We start from the raw sequence: 19794 nt of genomic DNA, 5'->3' as shown, positions 1-19794 counted from the left end.
CCTGGGTCTCAGCGTGCAGATTACCACTGACCTGCCTCGCCAATGAAGCCTATGTCCTCCTAACTTGAACATAGATTATCTGTGTCTCAGAGGGCAAAACACTGATTGGGTACCCAATGCCCTTGGCTGGCCCAGAGTCAAGGTCCACAAGCCTGTCCCTAAGGAGTGGTGAGAAATGCCTGCCCTTCTGGTCTCCCACACAGCAGGTGGCTCCCTGTTCTATGTTGCAGCAGTTGGGGGTTTCTGCCAACAGACTGTCCAGCAGATGAGACCTCCTTGGTCCCCGGGATCCCTGACATTTGTAATCATGGATCAATGAGTCCCTAGGCCCTGGGGCAGCCCCTCTCCGGTTGCAGAATCAAAAGGAGAAGTTGTTGTTGGTGTTGTAAGGGGCCCAGTCGTGGGCTCTGGTTACATGGGCTCAGACTGCGGGGACTGGCGTCACCATGGCGCTTCTCCTCAGGGCCAGAATGAGAAGGCCTCTCTTCAGCTTGATACCAGTCTTCAGAGAAGGGGAAGCTGCTGCAGGGTCTCCTCCCCTCCACAGGCTCAGAGCGTCATGGGGCCCAGGTCCCACTTTTAGATGGGAAGCAAGAGGCCCAGGGCAGGGAAGGTTAGCCTGAGCCATATAGCAGGAAATTGAGTTGCTAGACTTTCATGGACATTTCCCACCCTCAAATTCTGAAAACTCCTAAGCCTAGTATGTAAGGTGCTTCACTGAGGGACCCTTAATTCCCATTGGGAGTCAACAACCATATGCATTGCCCCATGATTGCTTCAGTTCTCCAAAGCTTTGAACCACAGGGCCTTTACACAGACAGGCTGCTTTCTCCTCTCGAATGCCCTCTGCCCCCCCCCCTCATGCCCCTTCTTATCTTGTGCCTTGACCAGAACCCAGCTTAGCTAGGGCATCCTCCCTTTTTCCAGGGGCCATTTCCTCACCTCCTGGGGACCCCACATATCTGTGTCTCCTGCTGCTCCCTGCATAGTCAACCCTCTGCCTCCAAGAGATGCCCAGAACCACGACCTGCAGTGATCCTAGAGGTTTGGGCAGGCGTGTGCTTGGCACAGTGGAGCTTCCTGTAATATGTGGGGCAGACAGACAGAGTGGCAGCCCTGATTCACCCCCAGCTCCTCTTTACCATGTGACATTCAGAACATGAATCAGCCTATGTACTGTACCCTGGGAGATAGCGCACCTACCAGAACAGGATTGATTATTGCTCCCACCTTGAGAGTCGTCAGACTAAAATGGAGTGTTTTGTGTGAACCCTAGCAAAGGATAAACCAAAGCAGGAGGCTGTGAAAGCAGGGCCTGACAGGAGCTTCAGAGACCCTGCCAGGAACACTACAGGACCACAGAAGAGGCCCAGCTATGCCCAGGAAGCATGCAGCCACAGCCTGCCCCACCTCAGACGGCGCCTCCCTGTTATTAATCTGGTAACCAAGGATTATCATTTCAGTTTTTTTCATGTAATTTCCTCATTTTTGCCTTGAAAAACTTCCCCCTAGGCTGGAGGTGTGGCTCTGTGGTGAGCATCTGCCTAGTGTAAGCAAGGCTCTGGGACCATCCACAGTACCACAAAGCCAACAAAGGAAGTATCTTCTTGCATTCCCCTCTGTGAACACACATTTCATTTACCATGGCATATGGCTTCCTAGTGTGCATGGTGCAAGACACATTTCAGCGTTCTCTGGGAAGAATGGGCCACGACCAAGGTCTGGGTGTCAGAGCTGGGAGCTGTTTAAGGAACATGGAATTTCTGTTAAGGATTGTATTAATCAGGGCAGGGAAGAAAAACCAAACCAATAAAGACTGGGTCTCTAGGGGAGGGGAAATTTTTATAAGAATAGGTTCATGTGATTGATCATACAGATAGCAGGTCCCACCCTGCAGGGCCCACAACCCACTTGGAGCTGTTGTGGAGCAAGAAGAGCTGGCATCCTGCTCATCCTGGCTGAAGGCAGGCCCTATGCAGATTTTCCACTGCTTGGGGAAGGCCCATCAGCAAGCAGGAAGGGCAGTTTGCTGGTCCCATCCACAGTCACTACCAAAGATAACCAGGAGTGATGCTAGTCACATATGTGGCACTTCTGTCTCAGCCAGAAGGATATAAAGTCATATCGGGAGAGTGAGGAAGTGCCATGGTGAGGCATGAGAGGAGAAAACTGTCCCACTAGGATGTTCAGGAGCAAGGTCCTTTGGGAGATGACTAAGATGGATAAGGCTATCATGGTGGCCAGAGGAGGCACATGTGTACCCTGCCTTTTGCCATGTGGTGCCGCAAGCCACCTTGGGGCTCTGCCAGCCATAAGGCTATGACCAGGAGTGGTCTCTGACTGTTAATCAGAGCCTCACACCAAGTCACCTTCTTTCTTTGAAATGGACCCAGGCTGTAGCCTTAAACCATTAGTCACAGGACATGGACAAATCAAGGACATTTACCACTATGTTTCTAAAGTACAAGGCAGGCATGGGGTGTAGCTCAGTTACAGAGTGCTCACCCAGCAAGCCCAATGTGCTAAGTTTAGTACCTAGTACCATCAAAGGAAGGAGGAAGAATTAGGGAAAGAGAAAAGAATGAAAAGAGGGGGCTGAAAATGGCTCAGTGGGTAAGAGCACTTGCTACCCAATCATAGGGGCCTGAGAGTGCTTGAGTTTACACCCCAGCACCCAGATAAAAAGCCAGATATGACCGCATACGCTTGTAACCCCAGTTAAAAAAGGGGTTGAGACAGGAAAGTCACTGGGGCTCACTGATCAACCAGTCTGACTGAAAATGGCAGCTTCCTTCCAAGTTCAGAGAGACTCCATTTTAAGGAAACAAGGCAAAAGAGGAAGATGCCTGACATTCTCCTCTGGCCTTCACATGCATGTGCACATACACATGTGTACACTATATACACACACACCACAGCACACCATACGCATGACACATATATGCCATAAAAAGAAAGAGAGAAAGTGAGAGAAATAATGAAATGAAATGAAATGGGGCTGGGGAGATGGTTTCATGGTTTTAAAATGTTTGTTGTGTTAGGCTGGAGGGATGGCTTAGCAGTTAAGATGCTTGCCTGAAGGACCCAGGTTTGATTCCTCAAAACCCACATAAAAGCCAGGTGTGGTGGCACACGCCTTTAATCCCAGCACTTGGGAGGCAGAGGTAGGAGGATCACTTTGAGTTCAAGGCCATCCTGAGACATAGTGAATTCTAGGAGAGCCTGAGCTAGAGTAAAGCCCTACCTCAAAAAACAAAACAAAACAAAAAAAAAACAAAAACAAACAACAACAACCAAAAAAAACAGAAGCCAGATGCATAAGGTGGCGCATGTATCTGGAGGTTCAGTTGCAGCAGCTGGAGGCCCTGGCATGGCCATTCTCTGTCTCTCTATCTGCTTCTCTCTCTCTCATAAATAATTTTTTAAATATCTGCTGTTCAAGTCTGGTGACTAGAGTTAGATCTCCAGCACCTATGAAGAGCCAACTACAGTGGTGACATGTGTCTGTAATCCCAACGTGCAGTGGTAATGGGAGGAAGAGTCAGAGGATCCTGAGGCTCTCCAGAAAGCCCAACTGACACTTGTAGTGGCAAAACAATAAGAGGGACCCTAAATCAAGGTGGGGAGTGGTCTAGCACCCACGCCCTCGGCCGCCCTCGGACTTCCATACTCATGCCTGCTATATACACACCCCCTGGAAAGACTTAAAAAACAGAAAAGTAATAGATTTAAAGTGTCTGTTAAGGTACCCATGATGTTTGGAGCTGGAGTGTTGCTCATGTGACAGAATACTTCCCTAGCATGCACAAAACACTGGGTTTCAACCCTAGTATTGAAAAGAAAAGCTTAAGTCAGGTTTTTCCAATTGCTCCATTCTATGGGGTTTTTTTTTGAAAATAAAAGTTATAATTTGAAAAATTCTAGGGTCCAAACAGAGGTCAACAAGTTGTCTGTATAGTGCCCCAGGAGAGAGATGGCTGTGAGGCCATCGAGCTTCTGAGACACCTTTACCTGAGGTTGGGAGTGCAGACATGGAAGGACATGAGACAGTATAGCTGTGTCCCAAGCAAGCATGATTTATGGATACAATAATGGAATTTCATGTAAGTTTCACATGTCACAAAGTATTCATCGGATTATTTTTCCATCCATTTCCAAATTTTGTGAAAACACATTTAGGTCACCTGTGAGACAATCACAAGCTCTAGGTAGATGTAGCCCTGGCATGGCTGTGGTTTGCCATCTCCTGTCTAAACAAATGGAGTGGGCCAAGACCTCCAGACTTTAGTGGGTATGAACCCCAAGTTTTGGCCAAAGTGAGTCCCCAGGCCTGGCAGCCCTGGAGCAGCTCTTTGTGTTCTGATTCGTGGCAGCTCAGATGCTGCAAGATGAGGGCATGAAGAGAAAGACGGGCCATGGACCCCAGCAGGCCAATGAGCAGCCCTTCAGGGGAGCAGCAGAAGACCTGTGAGGACCTAAGTCTGACTGCTGGGGAGATGCCCAGCCCTGAGCAGAGGGTGTGTCCACCTCTTCTTGTCACATGCCTGGATCCTCTCCTGCTGTCTAGCTGTCCCTCAGTCCTCTCACCTGCAGCTCCTGCTGATGGATGCCCTCCTGCCCACTCCAATAGTTGGGAGAGAGCAGATGGCAGGTTCAGTCCCTCCCTGCCAGCACTCAGGGCAGCAGGCCAGCTGGGTGACCAGCAGGCTTGTCAGGATGAGGGATTTCCCACAATATTGGTCACCTCCATAGCACCCACATGTCCTGAGATTGGAATGCCATCTAGAGGAAGGGATAGCAGGGGTCATGAGGACAAGCCTCGTGCAGGTCCCTGCAGCGACCTCAGCCAGGCACACACCAAGTACTGCAGAGCGAGAGGGCTCTGGCTGACACTGATCTTCAAAGCCAGCTTGTAGGAACCCACAGCTAGGAGTGTGGGCTCTGCAAAGAGGAGGCCAGTCCATCTCCCAGCACAAGGTAAGCAGCAGCCTGTGTCACCTGGGGAGATGTCACAGCACACATGGAGCCTCTGGGCACTTGGGTGTCTGGGTCGTGAGACATGAGGCCCATGTAGGAGCTCGCCTCTCCACCTTCCACATCCTCCACAGGTGCTGTGAAAGGCCGGCTTTCAAACTAGTGGCCCTCTGCCACTCCCTGGCCATGCACTAGAGCCTGTGTCAGCGACTCTGGGGACTTGCCAGACACAAGCACCAGGGGGCGCTCCCTGCTGGTGATCAGAGTCCCAGTGGCTTAGCCTTCTTAGTCCAATTTCACAGATGAGAACACTGAGGCTGGGGAGCTGCCACCAGCAACCCCACACACTGGGTGCCAAGATGGTATCCCTGTCCACCTGTCGCCTGAGCAGCGTGCATAGAAGGAAGGGTTGTGATGCTGGTTGTTCTCCTTGGAAGACCAAACCCTCAGCTCAGACCCCAGATCTTTTTTTAATTTAATTTTTTAACATATTTATTTATTTGAGAGAGAGAAAGAGAGGCAGAGAAAGAGAGAGAAAGAATATGGGCATGCCAGGGCCTCCAGTCATTGCAAATGAACTCTAGGCGCATGAACCATCTTGAGCATCTGGCTTGCATAGGTACTGAGGAATTGAACCTGGGTCTTTAGGCAAGCACCTTAACTGCTAAGCTATCTCTTCAGCCCCAGGCTGCAGATCTTGGGCAGCCCTTCCCCCATTGCAAGCACCAAGGGCAGTCAGCCTGCTAATGTCCTCACCAGCCAGGTCATCAGGTGGAATTGCGGCCATCAGCAGGCCCAGCGCCGGCCTCCCATTATGGCCGAATGAATGACTCCGTTTAGAGAAGTCGAGTAGGCCTCTGCCATAGACAATGACTCCTGTCAAAAGATTGACAGAAGCTCCCGGCGATGTGGCGGGAGGCCCTGTGGGCCTGGCCTCAGCATTTGTCCACTCATGCAGAAAGCAGATTGCAACGTGGAGAATTTTGCCGCTGAAATTTATGCCTTTTGACCCTAGATAGACAGATAATCCAGGGCCTGTTTCCCCTTGAGCTTGAGGGTACGTAAACAGCTGGCTCTGAGCAGAAACTCGAATTGGCCTATACGGAAAACAAGGCGCCAACCACACTGTTAGAAAAGTGCTGCTTCCTGGCTGCAAGCCCTTGCTTAGTGATCCTCTGAGAGGATTCGAGTTGTGAGTTGTGTGCTTGCTACAACTTTATAATCTTGGTCAGGATTTCTTTTCTCCTTGGCTACCAGGAAGCTTGAAGGCCAAGAAAAGCTGAAGTACATCAACCCATTAAAATATACTTATTCTTTTACTTGGTAACTACAGAGTCTACTGGGTTTTGTTATGTTGTTTTAGGTGTTTTGTGCTACATGCAATTTCAAATCCTTTGCCAAAAGAGTGGGTGTAGGTATGGGGATATAGCTCAGTTGGTAAGGTGCTAGCATGCACGCAGCTCTGAATTCAACCCCAGCATCCCATAAATCAGGCTTAGTGACACACAGCTGCTATTCCAGCACTTGGGAAATAGAAGCAGGAGGGTCAGGAATTCAAGGTCATCCTTGGCTACATAGTGAGTTTAAGACCAGACTTGTGACATGAGACTCTGTCTCAAAAATAAATAATTAATTAAATGACAGAGTGTGGGAGTACAAAGACCATAAGGCTAAGTGGAAAAACATAAACAACAAAACACCACGGCCTGAAACCTTGGCATAAGCCTCAATAACCCCATAACTCTTATATCCTGTATGGCTACAAAACAACACTTTAAGTTCTGCTGCCATCTTGAGAAGTAGTGGAGGGGAGGAGGGGGCAGGACCATGCCTGCAGCAGCCTCCAAGGGCCATGGAAGAAAACTTTTCTTTAGGTATTTGCACAAGGTGCCCTAGAGGCACTCTTTGCAGGCACCACCTTGGTTTCATTGTTACACCCTGGGGCTTTCCGAAGGAGGTGGACTTACCCTCAAGCTACATTTTCTATTGTCCCAGATCAAAGCCCATAGTCTTTCTTTAATGGCATTAATCTCTTTAAAGTCTGTCCACAGTATTTGCTTTCTCATTATAAGCATGGCTAAAAGAAGCCAATAATAACTATGCCACAGCCTGAATGCTATGCTTTCTAGAAATTTCCTCCCCCAAATAAATTCATCCATTATTTTTGAAGTCATGAGATCCCCAGACAGGCAGACACATCCCTCCATCTCTGCTCTGTGTCCTGTGGCCTCTTCCTCAGGCATCAGGGTCCCTGTGTCTATACAAATCTCACTCTCTTTGTCTTTGATGGTGCCCACTGCTGAATCAGTCCATGCTTGTCCTCTGGGATCTCATCTTACTCTTTCTTTCACTATGCTACAAAAACTATACTTCCAAGTAAGGTCATACCCACAGGTATGGATGTCTGTATCTTTTGGGGGACATAATTTCATCCATATGTCATTCCACTCTTAGTGTACTAAACAGCAGAGTTGTCTCCCCAGCTTGGTTTCTCCCTTTCTGATTCTTCCTCCCTTTTTCTTACTTTGAGGCAGGGTCTCACTGCACAGGCCAGGCTTGCCTAGAATTCACTCAGTAGTTCAGGTTGGCCTCAAACTTGTAATCTTCCTGACTGACTCAGAGTTCTGAGTGCTGGGTTTATAGGCATGAACCACCATGCCCAGTTTTCTCTCCAATTCCTTATTAAATCCATATTAAAGGATGAAGGGGGCTGGAACAATGGCTTAGTGGTTAAGGTGCTTGTCTGTGAAACCTAAGAACCGGTGTTCTTCTCTCCAGATCCCACATAAGCCAAACATACAAAGGTGAGGCAAGCACAAGGTTGCACCTCTCCACTAGGTGGTGCAAGCATCTAGAGTTCAATTACAGTGGCTGAGGACCAGGCATACTAATTCTCTCTCTCTCTAAAATATATATATATATATATATATATATATATATATATATATATATATATATATGCATATATATATATTATAAATAAAAAGATGACAGGGTTGCTTGGGCTAAACCACTCATTCTGAACCTGGCTCCTCTCTGCTCATCATAATCTCCCACTATCACTCCTGAGCACAGAGGCATCTAACCAACACCCCCCCACACACACACACGCACACGCACACACACATGCACACAGAGCTGCTTGCAATGATCCAGCAATTGTCAGCTCCCATGGTCTCCACATAGCCCCTTCCTGTCTGCACTCCACAATTCCTTCTTCACAATGAGGGGACTATGTTCTCCATAGTCTTTGTTGGTGGCTTCCATGGGTCATTGCCTGATCCATTTGGCTTGTTCGCCAGCTTTCTGGCCACACTGACAGCTGCCTAAAGCCCAGGCTGCTGTTTCCTAGGCTGAGGGGCCATTCTGCCCAGGTCTTCCCAGTGGAAGACCTACTCCTCCAAGATGGTTCTCCAATATGCTTTGTCTTTGCCTGGCCTGCTACCCAAGGCCCCAAGCCCTGCCACAGCTCTCCAGTGCTTTCCACATGTGGGTCTGTTCCATGTCTCCCTACTGGGCATCCACATGCATGTGTGGGTTGTTCAGTGTCTTCTGACCTACTTGTCTTTACAAAGGAACTCCCAGCCAGGGCTGTGCTTGCCCCAGGCCTTACCTAAACTCCTGCCAATACCTTTCTTAACCATAGAGTTGGGTCATGTGAGTGAATGGGGTGCTTTGGGGACCTGCCAGGACTCAGCCTACTTCGCTCTGGTACTCGATAACTATGCACTTCCCCACCTGCCTCTCCATCCACCTTGACTCTCAAAACCAGAGTGGGTAATAAGGTCTTTATGGGGTCCAATAAGGAACATTAAACTGCAGATCGCCAAGACCATCAGTGAGCCATACATCCATCCCCACCTGCCCCTGTCCAACTGACCATCCCTAGTACTCAGCTTCCCATCTCAGTGTGGTGGGATGGCCCCTGGTGGTGGATTCCACTGCATGGGGCCATGTCTGAAACCCCCACAGGCATGCTCTCACTATGTCATCACACTCATCCGTGGCCTATTTTCACCAAAAGGGTGATATGGCTATCTATACACAGCAGGCAACTGAGTCTGAATTGAACCCAGGTCTGCTGGCTGCCCTGCTTTGCCAGAGTGAGCAGACTCAATGCTGCCTTGAGGTTCATATCACTATGCCCCGCCCCACTACACACAGGGTCGTGTGCAGAAGCAGACAGAGGCTGTCTTTATGTGTTGTTCCAGAATGCAAAGCAGGACTAGGCACAGGACAGGGATAGACTGTGATGAGGACATTTGTCATTCAATAGCCTCCTCACATGGGCATGGACTCTGGGGACTGCCTGCCATCTAGATTCTGGGTGGAAACTGTTTGTGGCTGCATTCACAGAGGGTAGCTTAAGCTGACCACTGCCCACACCACAGATGTCATGCTGTCTACTCCAGGCCATCTCCAGAGGCACTGGAGGCAGCCCCTGGTCAGGTGGCAATCTATCCTCTCTCTGTTTCCCCACAAACTCCCAGGGACAACACCTTTGAGCTGTCATTTACTGTAATCTGGTCATGACAGGACAGGATCGGGTCACCAAGAAATGTCTTAATTAGTGGCTTTTCTGGAACAGTGGGGCTCAGACATCTCTTAACATGTTGAGTGAATCTGAGCTGGAAATCTGGGCTTCCCATATTGCCATGGGACAGGCTGGCAGCTGGGATGAGTGGCTCCAGGTAGCTTATGAATTACATTAGTCTGAGTCCATGTCTTAAATATGCAGTGCTTCCCCTCGCCAAAGTCAGCATTGGGCTCCTGGCCTCATAGGCTTCATTCACACAGAAGACAGCTCCTAGAGTGGCTAGTATCTTCCATCACCCCATGGAAAGCTCTGGAGACTGACCTTTGGGTCTAAGACGTAGTTCAGAAAGACTGGTGGTCAACCAGCGAGGTAATCAAGCAACCTCTCTAACCCCTGCAAGCCTGATGGGGGTCTCTAAGCTGGGCCTTGAAGACAGACCAGGTGGGGCCCCAGGTGGGCAGGAAGGAGAAATACTGCTTTTAGGGGAACAAAGACCCAAGGCAGAAGCCATCATGGGGCCCTAGGAATTGTTTGGGCATTGAGGGCATCTGACACAGAGCAGGGGAGGGGCATGAGGGAGAACAGGATTGGAGCAGTTAGGGTCACATGGTGGGGAGACTAGGCTCAGCTCAGGGCTTGGTGGGTCCAGATCACCTCCCCCACCACAGCTCAGGGGAAGGAACCAGGCTGCAGCCAGTCCTGGCTAGAGGCCCGGCGTGAGTGCCGGCCCATGGCCTCCAAGCTCATTTCCTCAGTCACACAGCAGAGACTGACTGCATGTGCATTCAGACCTTGGAGCACCTATGTTCAACTGTGAGCCTGGTGCCCTAAATATGACCATCCTTGTGGGCCAGTATCAAGCACAGCCCAGTACTGAAGGACATAGCATCACTAAGAGCTAATGTGGCCTTTGTCCCAGTGTCCTGAACATCCATATTATTATGTTGTGGCTGACTGAGCCACTGGGCAGAGACATGAAGCAAAATGGTGACTTCTATAAAGGACAGTCAGGGGTAGGAGGGGGCTTCAATGGACCTATAAAGTCTTGTGTTGTTGGGATTTTATTTGAGACAGGGTCTCACACAATAGCCCAGACTGGCCTGAAACTCACTATGTAACTTAGGCTGGCCTCAAACTTGTGCTAACCCTCCTACATGATAGGAATGCAGAGTGCATTGAATCACAGCACCTGGCTAGAAAATATGTATGTAGTTAATTATTTAATTTGGGTGGATTTATTGTGTGTGTGTAGAATGTGTGTTAGGGTGTTGAAAGGTCTATGGGCAGATTGTGGGCTGTTCTTGTCAGCAAGCCCCAGTGATTCTCCAGTCTCCATTCTTCCCCACCCTTCCTAGATTGAGTTGCAAGACACACTTGACCATGTCCAGCTATTTATATGGATTATAGTGGATCTCTTATGGTGGGTTCTTGGGCGCTCAGGTCCTGGTCCTCATGCTTAAGTGACAAACCTTCTTAACCACAGAACCTTCTCCCCATCCATAATTTCATTTTTTGCTTGTTTTATTTTATTTTTTTATAGAGGATCTCATGTAGTCTAGACTGGCATCAAATTCCCAATATAGCCAAGGATAATTCTGACTTACTGATAATCCTGACTCTACCTCCTGAGTGCTGGTATTAAAGGCATTGCCACAGTACCCATCATGATTTTTTTAATATTTTTATTATTAAGTAGAAATTTGGTATGAAAATATCAGCTGTAGGTACCATCATTTCCCCCCTCCCTGCCCCCACTCCACTGAGGGCCTCCTTGGTAGGATTGCTGGTATTCACCATGGAGTTGTGGGCTATGAGTGGTGAGAGCAGCGGCCTGTCATTGTGGAGAGGCCTGTGTCTTTAGATAGTACCACCCACCCAGTGGCTCTTACACGTGCTTTCTGACCCCTCTTCCGCAAACTTCCCTGAGCCCTTGCTGATGGGCTGTGAGTCCACTTTAGTGCTGAGCTCTCAGCAGCTGCTAGATCTCTGCTGTGGCACACTGTGAGCGTCCCCCGTGTCTGTCTGCATCCTGGCGCAGGTGGTCAGGCTCGCCGTGGACGCAGCACTGTTGCTCCTCTCGCCAGGTCCCCTGTGGTTTCACCTGGGCCCTGGCTGCCCTGTGAGCAGTGGTTCGGCTCCTGCCAGGAGGCCTGCTCTCTGTTCTTGTCTTGGCGATAGTTATGGACTTCCTTGGTTTTTACTTCTTTCTGCTTTTACCCCCGGAGCTCTAGTGTAGCTGTCATTATGCATCTGCCATCTTGACTGGAAGTCCCCCCATTTTTTTTTTAAATAGGGTTTCTATCTAGCCCAGGCTGACCTGGAATTCAGTATGTAGTCTCAGGCTGTCCTCAAAAGCACATAAATCCACCTTATCTCTACCTCCCATGGGCTGGGATTAAAGGCATGCGCCATCACACATAGCGTAATTGAAAAGCTTTACTTTTGAAATATCGGAAGCCCATGGAGCAAGCCAATTGCAGCCACAATGCCATCACCTACAGAAGGGGTGATGGAGCCATGCAGAAGCTCCTGGCAGGGGCAGGTGTCACTAGCTGCTCACCATGGACCAGCCCTCAGCATTAGTGTGCCTCATGGGCTGTGACTTTTCTGCCTTGCTTCGTGGGTGACTCTGAACACCAGGGCTCCTGCTTTACCCAGGCCCTGAGCCCATACCTTGCAAGCTCCTTCCCGAGAAGATGCCTCTGAGCTCAGGGCCTGCAGCTCCAGGACCTCAGTGACTGGCGGCATCTCATACCCAGTGTTGGTTCCAGAATGCTCTCTCTGTGAGGAGCAGGTGGGAAGGGGACAAAGTGGGGAGGAAGGTGTGCAGGGTGGAGTATTTCACCTCAGGGACCACATCTCTGAAGACTGTGCTGGGGCAGCCAGAGGGACCCAGGGCCCCTGGCTCGGGTTAGAATAACAAGTGTCCAGAGTTGGGGTGGGGAAAGTACACCAGGCCCTCCCTGCCCTGTGCCTGCGCTTGCCTCAGGGGTGCTATAGAAGAACACCTCAAGGGCTGGAGGGGTGATGAGGACAGCAGGAGATGGAGCTGCCCCTGGGACCCTCCAACAGGGCCCAGAGGACTCGGCCTCGCCCTCAGAGACATCTGCACTCCCACCTTGGCAGATTGGCTGCCCTTGGGACTTGTGAATCTCCCAGGAGTGCTGAGGTCATGACCCTTGCCCTGTCCAGATGGGCCTGGGCAGCTTCCACCCGCACTGGCTGAGGACAATGGCCCCTGTTGTTGGCCAGCCGCCCTCCGCCATGTATTCAGGGACCTAGTGACCCTGAACAAGGCTGTGAAGAGGTCCCCGCTGACTCAGGCACATGCCTACTCGCTAATGAAGAGCTGTTGGAAAGGGCATTGACCTTGGTCAGCAGGCAGGAGCTCTCCATCCGGGAACCACCATAAGGACCAAGAGAGAAGGAAGATGCCATGTCCACCCCACCCAGGGCACTCATCCAGTAACTCAGGCACAACTGTCCAGAAAGGGCAGACATATGCAAGAGCTGTACAAGGACAACTACACTGTGCCACTAGAGCCATGTCCAGAGGAACCCCAGGTACTGTGGAAAGGTAGAGTGTACCCTGAACCAGTGTGGTGACCAAGGGAGGGGCTGACGTGAAGCTGAGTTGAAGGACAAGCAGCACTGGGCAGAAACAGAGGAGGAATGCATTTCAGATGGGAACTCTGGGGCAAATAGGATGTAAAATGACAGTTCCTTGTTCTGAGGGCAGCGATGACTACTGTGAAGGCTGGCAGTGGGGGACAACAGGAGGTGCATAGCAGCAAGGCTCAGAGTGGTGAGCCCGAGAGAGCAGTTTGGGTATGACAGGCATGCCCCCAGGATCTACAGACTCCATCCAATAACAGCAGAACATGCACCTTTCTCACATGGGCCATCAAAGACACTACACCCTGAGAGGGAAAAAAAATGATGTAGCATCTGCTCTCAGGCCAAAACAGAATTAAGCTAGAAATCAATAGAGAACAATAGCTTGAAAAATCCCCAAAGGGTTTCAAAATAAATAGCATATTTAAAAAACAAACAAACCATAAGCCCAAGGAGAGATCTCAAGAGAAAATTTCAAATATTTTAAATTTCTTTTAGTTTATGTGTGTGGGCACATGCATGCCATGGCACATATGTGGAGGTCTGAGGTCAGTCTTTGGGTATTTGCCCTTTCCTTCCACCATTTTAAATTTTATCTATTTATTTGTCCATGTGGAGTGGTGGGTGTCCTGGAGTCTTGCTACTGCAAATGAACAACAGACACATGTGCCACACTTTGCATTTGGCTTTATGTGGTAGGTGGGGAATTGAACCCAGGCCAGTAGGCTTTGCAAACAAGTATCTATAATTACTGAGCCATCTTCCCAAGCCATCCTTACACCTTCTTTTTGAGACAGTGTCTTTCTCATTTTGCCACTGCTGGCCCAGGACTTCTGGATTCTCCTGGCTGCACTTCCCATGCTGTAGGTCATTGGGATTACAGATGCGTGTGCTACTTTGTGTCCAGCTTTACAAGCAAATTTCTTTAACCACTGAGCATCTCCTCAGCCCATAAAATATTTTTAAATTTGATGAGTGAAATGTAATTTATCAAAGCTTGTTGGATAAGCAGTGATCAAAGGGAAACTCAGGGCATAATCCATATGTTAGAAAAGAGACAAGGATTTGAAATTATTGATTTAAACTTCCACCCTTGGAAGCAGAAGAGTAAATTAATTCCAAAGTAAGGAGAAGAAAATAAATAATAAAAACTAGAGCAGACATAAAACATATTGATCTGTAGAGGAAAATCAAAGAAACCAAAAGCTTTTACTTTGTAAAAAGGCATTAAACTTGTGATGCCTGGGCTGGAGAGATGGCTCAGCAGTTAAGGTGCTTGCCTATAAAGCCTAATGAACCAAGTTCAATTCCCCAGTCCCCATATAAAGCCAGATACACAAAGTGATGCATGCACTTGGAGTCTGTTGATAATGCCTGGAGGCCCTGGAGTGCACATTCTCTCTGCTGTCTCTTCTATCTCTCTACTTGCAAATAAATAGGTAAAAATTTTAATGTGATGCCTGACCAGACTAATGAAGACAAAAGCCAATGGCAGAAGTGAAAGAATAGGTATCACAGCAGAGCCTACAGACATTAAAATGATAAAGGAATAAACAACTGTGAACTGTCAACAACTCTGGGCTCACTAATTTGATACCTAGTAGAAACTGATCAATTCATTGAAATACAAAACTTGCCAAAATTGACACAAGAAGAAATAAAAAAATATCTGAATAGGTCATATATATTAAAGTAAATTGAATCAATAATTAATAAGCTTCCAAAACAGAAAGTCATGATGATTTTTATCAAATATACTTTATTTTATTTTTTGGTTTTTCTAGGTAGAGTCTCACTCTAGTCTAGGCTGATCTGGAATTCACTATGTAGTCTCAGGGTGGCCTTGAACTCACGGTGATCCTCCTACCTCTGCCTCCTGAGTGCTGGGATTACATGTGTGTGCCACCTCACCCGGCTACAAATATACTTTTATATGACCCAACAATTATGTTTTTTGGTATTTAGCAAAGGGAACTGAAAATCTGTGTCCACATAAGAACCTGCAAATGTACTGTGGGCCTATTTCTTCTGAGCTGAAATGTTTCCTCCTGCAAGGCGGAGGGTGGCTTATAAGATTCAGGAGGCTCACTAAACCTAAAGGACATAGAAAGCTCAGAAAGTTACAAGACTCAAAAGGCCCCTGAGGTTACATAAATACTAAAAAGTTGCTGGGAGTAGCAGTTACCTTCTCCTTGCTGAAACAAAGCACCCCACCAGAAGCAGCTCATGGGAGGGGAGGGTTTATTTCAGCTTAGAGTCTGGAGAGGAAGTTTCATCAAGGCATGGAAACTCATGGCAGAGCCAAGATTGGCCATTACGTCTTATCACAGCAGTTGGGTAGGAGCTACAAGAGTGGGCTAGCTCTGGCAAGAAGGGTCTTGGGCTATATCACCCCAAGGTCTGCCCTAAGACATACATCTCAAGGAAGGCTCCACCTCCCAAATTCCCACCAGTTGGGAATTGAGTGTGAGGCTTAGTCACAAACACAAGAGGCCATGGGGGACGTTTCATATTCAAACTATTACACTGGAGAAGAGGAGATTTTGGTGGAGCAAACTGGGCATTCCAGGGATACAGCCTTCATGAGTTGGGGTGAGGCTTTTGGAGAGGCAACTGCCTGAATCACCTATGATCTGGTAAGTCACCCCAATAAACTCACTGATTCACCAAGATGTACTTGGGTGGAATCATTTCTTTGGTCTGTCATTGGTGTTCTATCAGGGTGAAAAGACATGTGTTTACTTCTCCCATGAGAAGCACAGCAACATGGACTCTTCAGTAGCTTATTCAAAACTCGCAAAACTTGGAAACAACCAAGATGTCCCTTAGCAGGTGAATGAACACAAAACTGCCATAGGCAAGCAGTGAGGTAGTTTGCAGCACTAGCAAGTCCTGAAGAGACGTGGAGGAAAGTTAACCACATGTTGCTAAGCAACAGAACAGCTGTAACTCCAGCCACACAGCATCCAGAAAGGCACAGGGGTGGTGAAAAGATCAGGGGTTCAGGGTGAAAGAGACAGTAGCCCACAGGATTTTAGGACAGTGATATTCCTGTTTGCTATAGTCATGGTGGGGCACGCCACTTAATATGCATTTACCCAAATCCATTGAGCTCCAACAGGATGAGTGAGTGCTATGTGAACTATGGCCTCTGGGAAGAATGCTGTGTCTGGTAGTTCATGGCAGCAGTGTGCCACTCTGTGGGGATGTGGACAGGAGGCTGAGAGGTCTGAGGCACTGGAAGAAAGGGCTGTCTGGACATACCTCCTTCTCTGTTTTGCTATCAACCCAAAATTGCTGTAAACAATAAAGTATATGAATCAAACAAATGTATAATAATTACATAAATGGAATGGGTGGAGATGATCCAGAGAGACATAGGAAATGAACTTAGAAAGTCCAAAAACACCATGTGTGTGTGTGGGGGGGGGGTGTTGACTTAGATGGAGGCAGGAATATAGTCAACAAGGGAAGGAGAGCCCTTCATTGTGGTACCTCAGCAGTTGAATGTCTACACTGTACACAGAAATCAATTCAGGATGGGCTACAAATATAACTGTGAAAAGAACTTTAAAACATAAAATAACACCTTTGTGATCTCAGAGTAGGGTTATGAAAAGATATAGAATATTGATATAGATTATTAAGAGAACTCTTGATAGCTGAGACTTCATTAAACTCTGTCTTGAGAATTCTATACCCATGCCTTGGGTGGGTAATGTCCTTTTCCTAAGCACCTCTCTTCCCCTTTATACCTGTGTTTAATCAGTGTTAACCTCTTTTGTTAAAAGATTCTGACTTTACTTTAAAAAAAAATGGCTGGGCATGGTGGCACATGCCTTTAATCCCAGCACTTGGGAGGCAGAGGTAGGGGGATCTCTGTGAGTTCTAGGCCACCCTGAGAATACATGGTGAATTCCAGGTTAGTCTCAGCTAGAGCGAGATCTTACCTCAAAAAAAAAAAAAAATTGTCAGTGCCTCTGGGCCCAGCTGGGAACTAGTCCACTGTCACTCTATGGTGTCTATTAGCCTTGGAGCCACAAGTGGGGCACAGACCTTGCTTGTAGTTGAGGGGAGCTGCAAAAACACATGGTAAAGCTGTCACTGTATAGGAAGGTGGAAGATTTAGGCCATTTTGCCATTGGTCTTCTGTGGCTGGCCTTGTAATCATGGAGAGCTGCTGAGAGAAGCCTATATGAGCATTTCTGAACAGAGTGATCTGGGGAAAAAACAGGAGAACAATGGGGCAAAAAAAATGTTAGGAATAGAGAATAGCTCAGGCTTGCTCAAGACTAGCTCTGTGGAACTAGAGAGGTAAAAGCCTCAGGGACTGAGTAGTCTTGACCCATAGGGAAACTTCTGTGACCTGACAGTCAGAGTCTGGACATTCCAATTCTTGTAGTTACATTTGTGTTGCTGGGACAAAACTCTCAACCAAAAGCAGCTGATGGGAGGAAAGGGCTATTTTGGCTTCTAGTCTCGAGGGAAAACTTCATGGCAGGAAAAGGATGGCAGAGCAGATGCTGGGCATCACGTCTTGCCACAGCAGCTGGGAAGCAGCAGCAAGAGTGAGCTGAGCTTGCACTGGCAAGCTGGGGGCTAATATAAACCTCAGGTCCACCCCCAGTGACTCACCTCTTTCAACAAAGTACCACCTCTCAAATTACCACTAGCTGAGGACTGAGTTTTCAAAACACTTGTGGCTTTGGAGCCCATTCTACATTCAAGCTGCCACATTCACTTAACCAGGAGAGTCCTTCTAAGAATGTCACCTTTGTGGCTATGGTTTAGGAATTCTTTTCCAGCCTTTTCAAAGTGACCAATCTTTAGATAGGAGTGAGTACTCAGGGAAACAGCTATACTGGAGGACATAGGTGTTTGTGTGTTCCAAAATGGCCCAGTATGTCTGTGGGTGTCTTCTTCTTGCTACTGGGGAGTGGGTGCTGAATGAAATCTAGCTGGCATAAAGAACAGTCTGGACACTGCAACTTTGAACTTGGGAGCCAAGGCCAAAAGGAGCCCTCATAGGGCCGCCTTTGATCTGACCAGAGGAGATGCCTGATTTACACAGTGGGGTCATCTTTGAGAGTTGTGAGGATGGAGTGTTTCAGCAGCTACCCCCTGGCACAGCTGGTCCACATATAGATCTGCACCTCAGCAGAGTCTTCCCTCAATAGATGACAGGTACAAGAGGCATGCAGATAGCACCAAGGAGGGCAGGGCCTTAGATAGAGATGCCCAAAGGTTTTTCAGCCCAAGGGGTTGGCTGGCCCAAGCCATGTGAGGGACATACTCAGCTTATACAACTCCACCAGGGCCCAGTGAAAGGAGTAGGAGAGACCCTCCTAGCTGTTAATAGAGCCAGTGGCAGATGGACTTGAAAATGATCAGGTGAGGCTGTTTATATGGTGCCCTCTAGCTGAATAAACGTGTCCTAATTACCTAAGTACCAGCAAGGGAAACAGCCCGCAGACTCTAGGTGGGCAGTCTCTCTCCCTGATTTGACAGGCACTTTCCTGATTCATGCAGTTTGCATGTCCTCAGCCACTCAGAGCCTAGATCCCTTGGCACAGCCTTTTGGTTGGGGGATAAAAATCACTTTCCAGGACCCTCAAGGACTGGAATCCTGCAGCCACTGAGAACTTTCACTGTCACAGAGAAGCTACTTTCAGCCTGCAACCTGCTCTCTGCCAATCAGCGCTTTCATTGCCAGACCTACTCTTCAGCCAGAAGGCCAGCTGTCCACAGGCAGACCCTCTCTCCATGGACAGACCCTCTCACCAAGGGCGCATCCTCTCACCAGGGGCAGACCATCTCTCCATGGGCAGACCTTCTCACCAAAGGCAGACCCTCCCTCCATGGGCAGACCCTCTCTCCATGGGCAGACTCTCTCACAATGGCAGACCCTCTCTCCATGGGCAGACTCTCTCACAATGGCAGACCCTTTCTCCATGGGCAGACCCTCTCACCAAAGGCAGACCCTCTCGCCATGGGCAGACCCTCTCACCACAGGTAGACTCACCACAAGCAGACCTGCTCTCCATGGGTAGACCCTCTCTCTACATGCAGACCTGCCTGCTCTCAAATGGTGACTCATTCTCAGTTGGCATCCTGAGTCCAACTAGAGCACAGAGCTGCCATTTATACGGGCAATGGGCAACCAGATAGGCCACAGCCAAGATCTTTCACTTTTGAGCTGTTACCTCCACAAAGATAAAATACTCTTCATGTTGTTCTCACTTCCTTGTCTATCTATTTCATTCTTCATGAGGCAAGAACCTGTCAGCAAAGGAAGAGAAACCACCATAACAGTCCTTTTACCAACCTCTGTGGTTTCCTGTGCTTCTCATAACCAGGAGCATAGAAGTCACCCATGCTGCTGGACCAGGTACCCACTCAGCCTACCTCAGGTGCTGCAGAGCCACGTTTCCTATCAACCCTCCCTCACACCCATGGGCACTGCAGTCCCTGGCCATTGGGGTCCCTGAGGAATCTTCCCTTTCACCTGCCCCACACTCACCCCTTCAACCTTCAACACCCACTGGCAGAGAGCTACCCCATAGGGTGTGACAGCTCCTTCTCTGGTCCCATTCCTGCTAAGTAAAGCCTTTCTGAACTGGGCCCTCATGAACCACATGGACCTGTTACTACATTCCCTGCTCCACAGG

This window comes from Jaculus jaculus, chromosome 11 (genome assembly GCF_020740685.1).
Source record: "Jaculus jaculus isolate mJacJac1 chromosome 11, mJacJac1.mat.Y.cur, whole genome shotgun sequence".
NCBI classification, from domain to species: Eukaryota; Metazoa; Chordata; class Mammalia; order Rodentia; family Dipodidae; genus Jaculus; species Jaculus jaculus.
The sequence above is the reverse complement of the archived record's forward strand: the minus strand, read 5'-3'. Positions refer to the sequence as shown.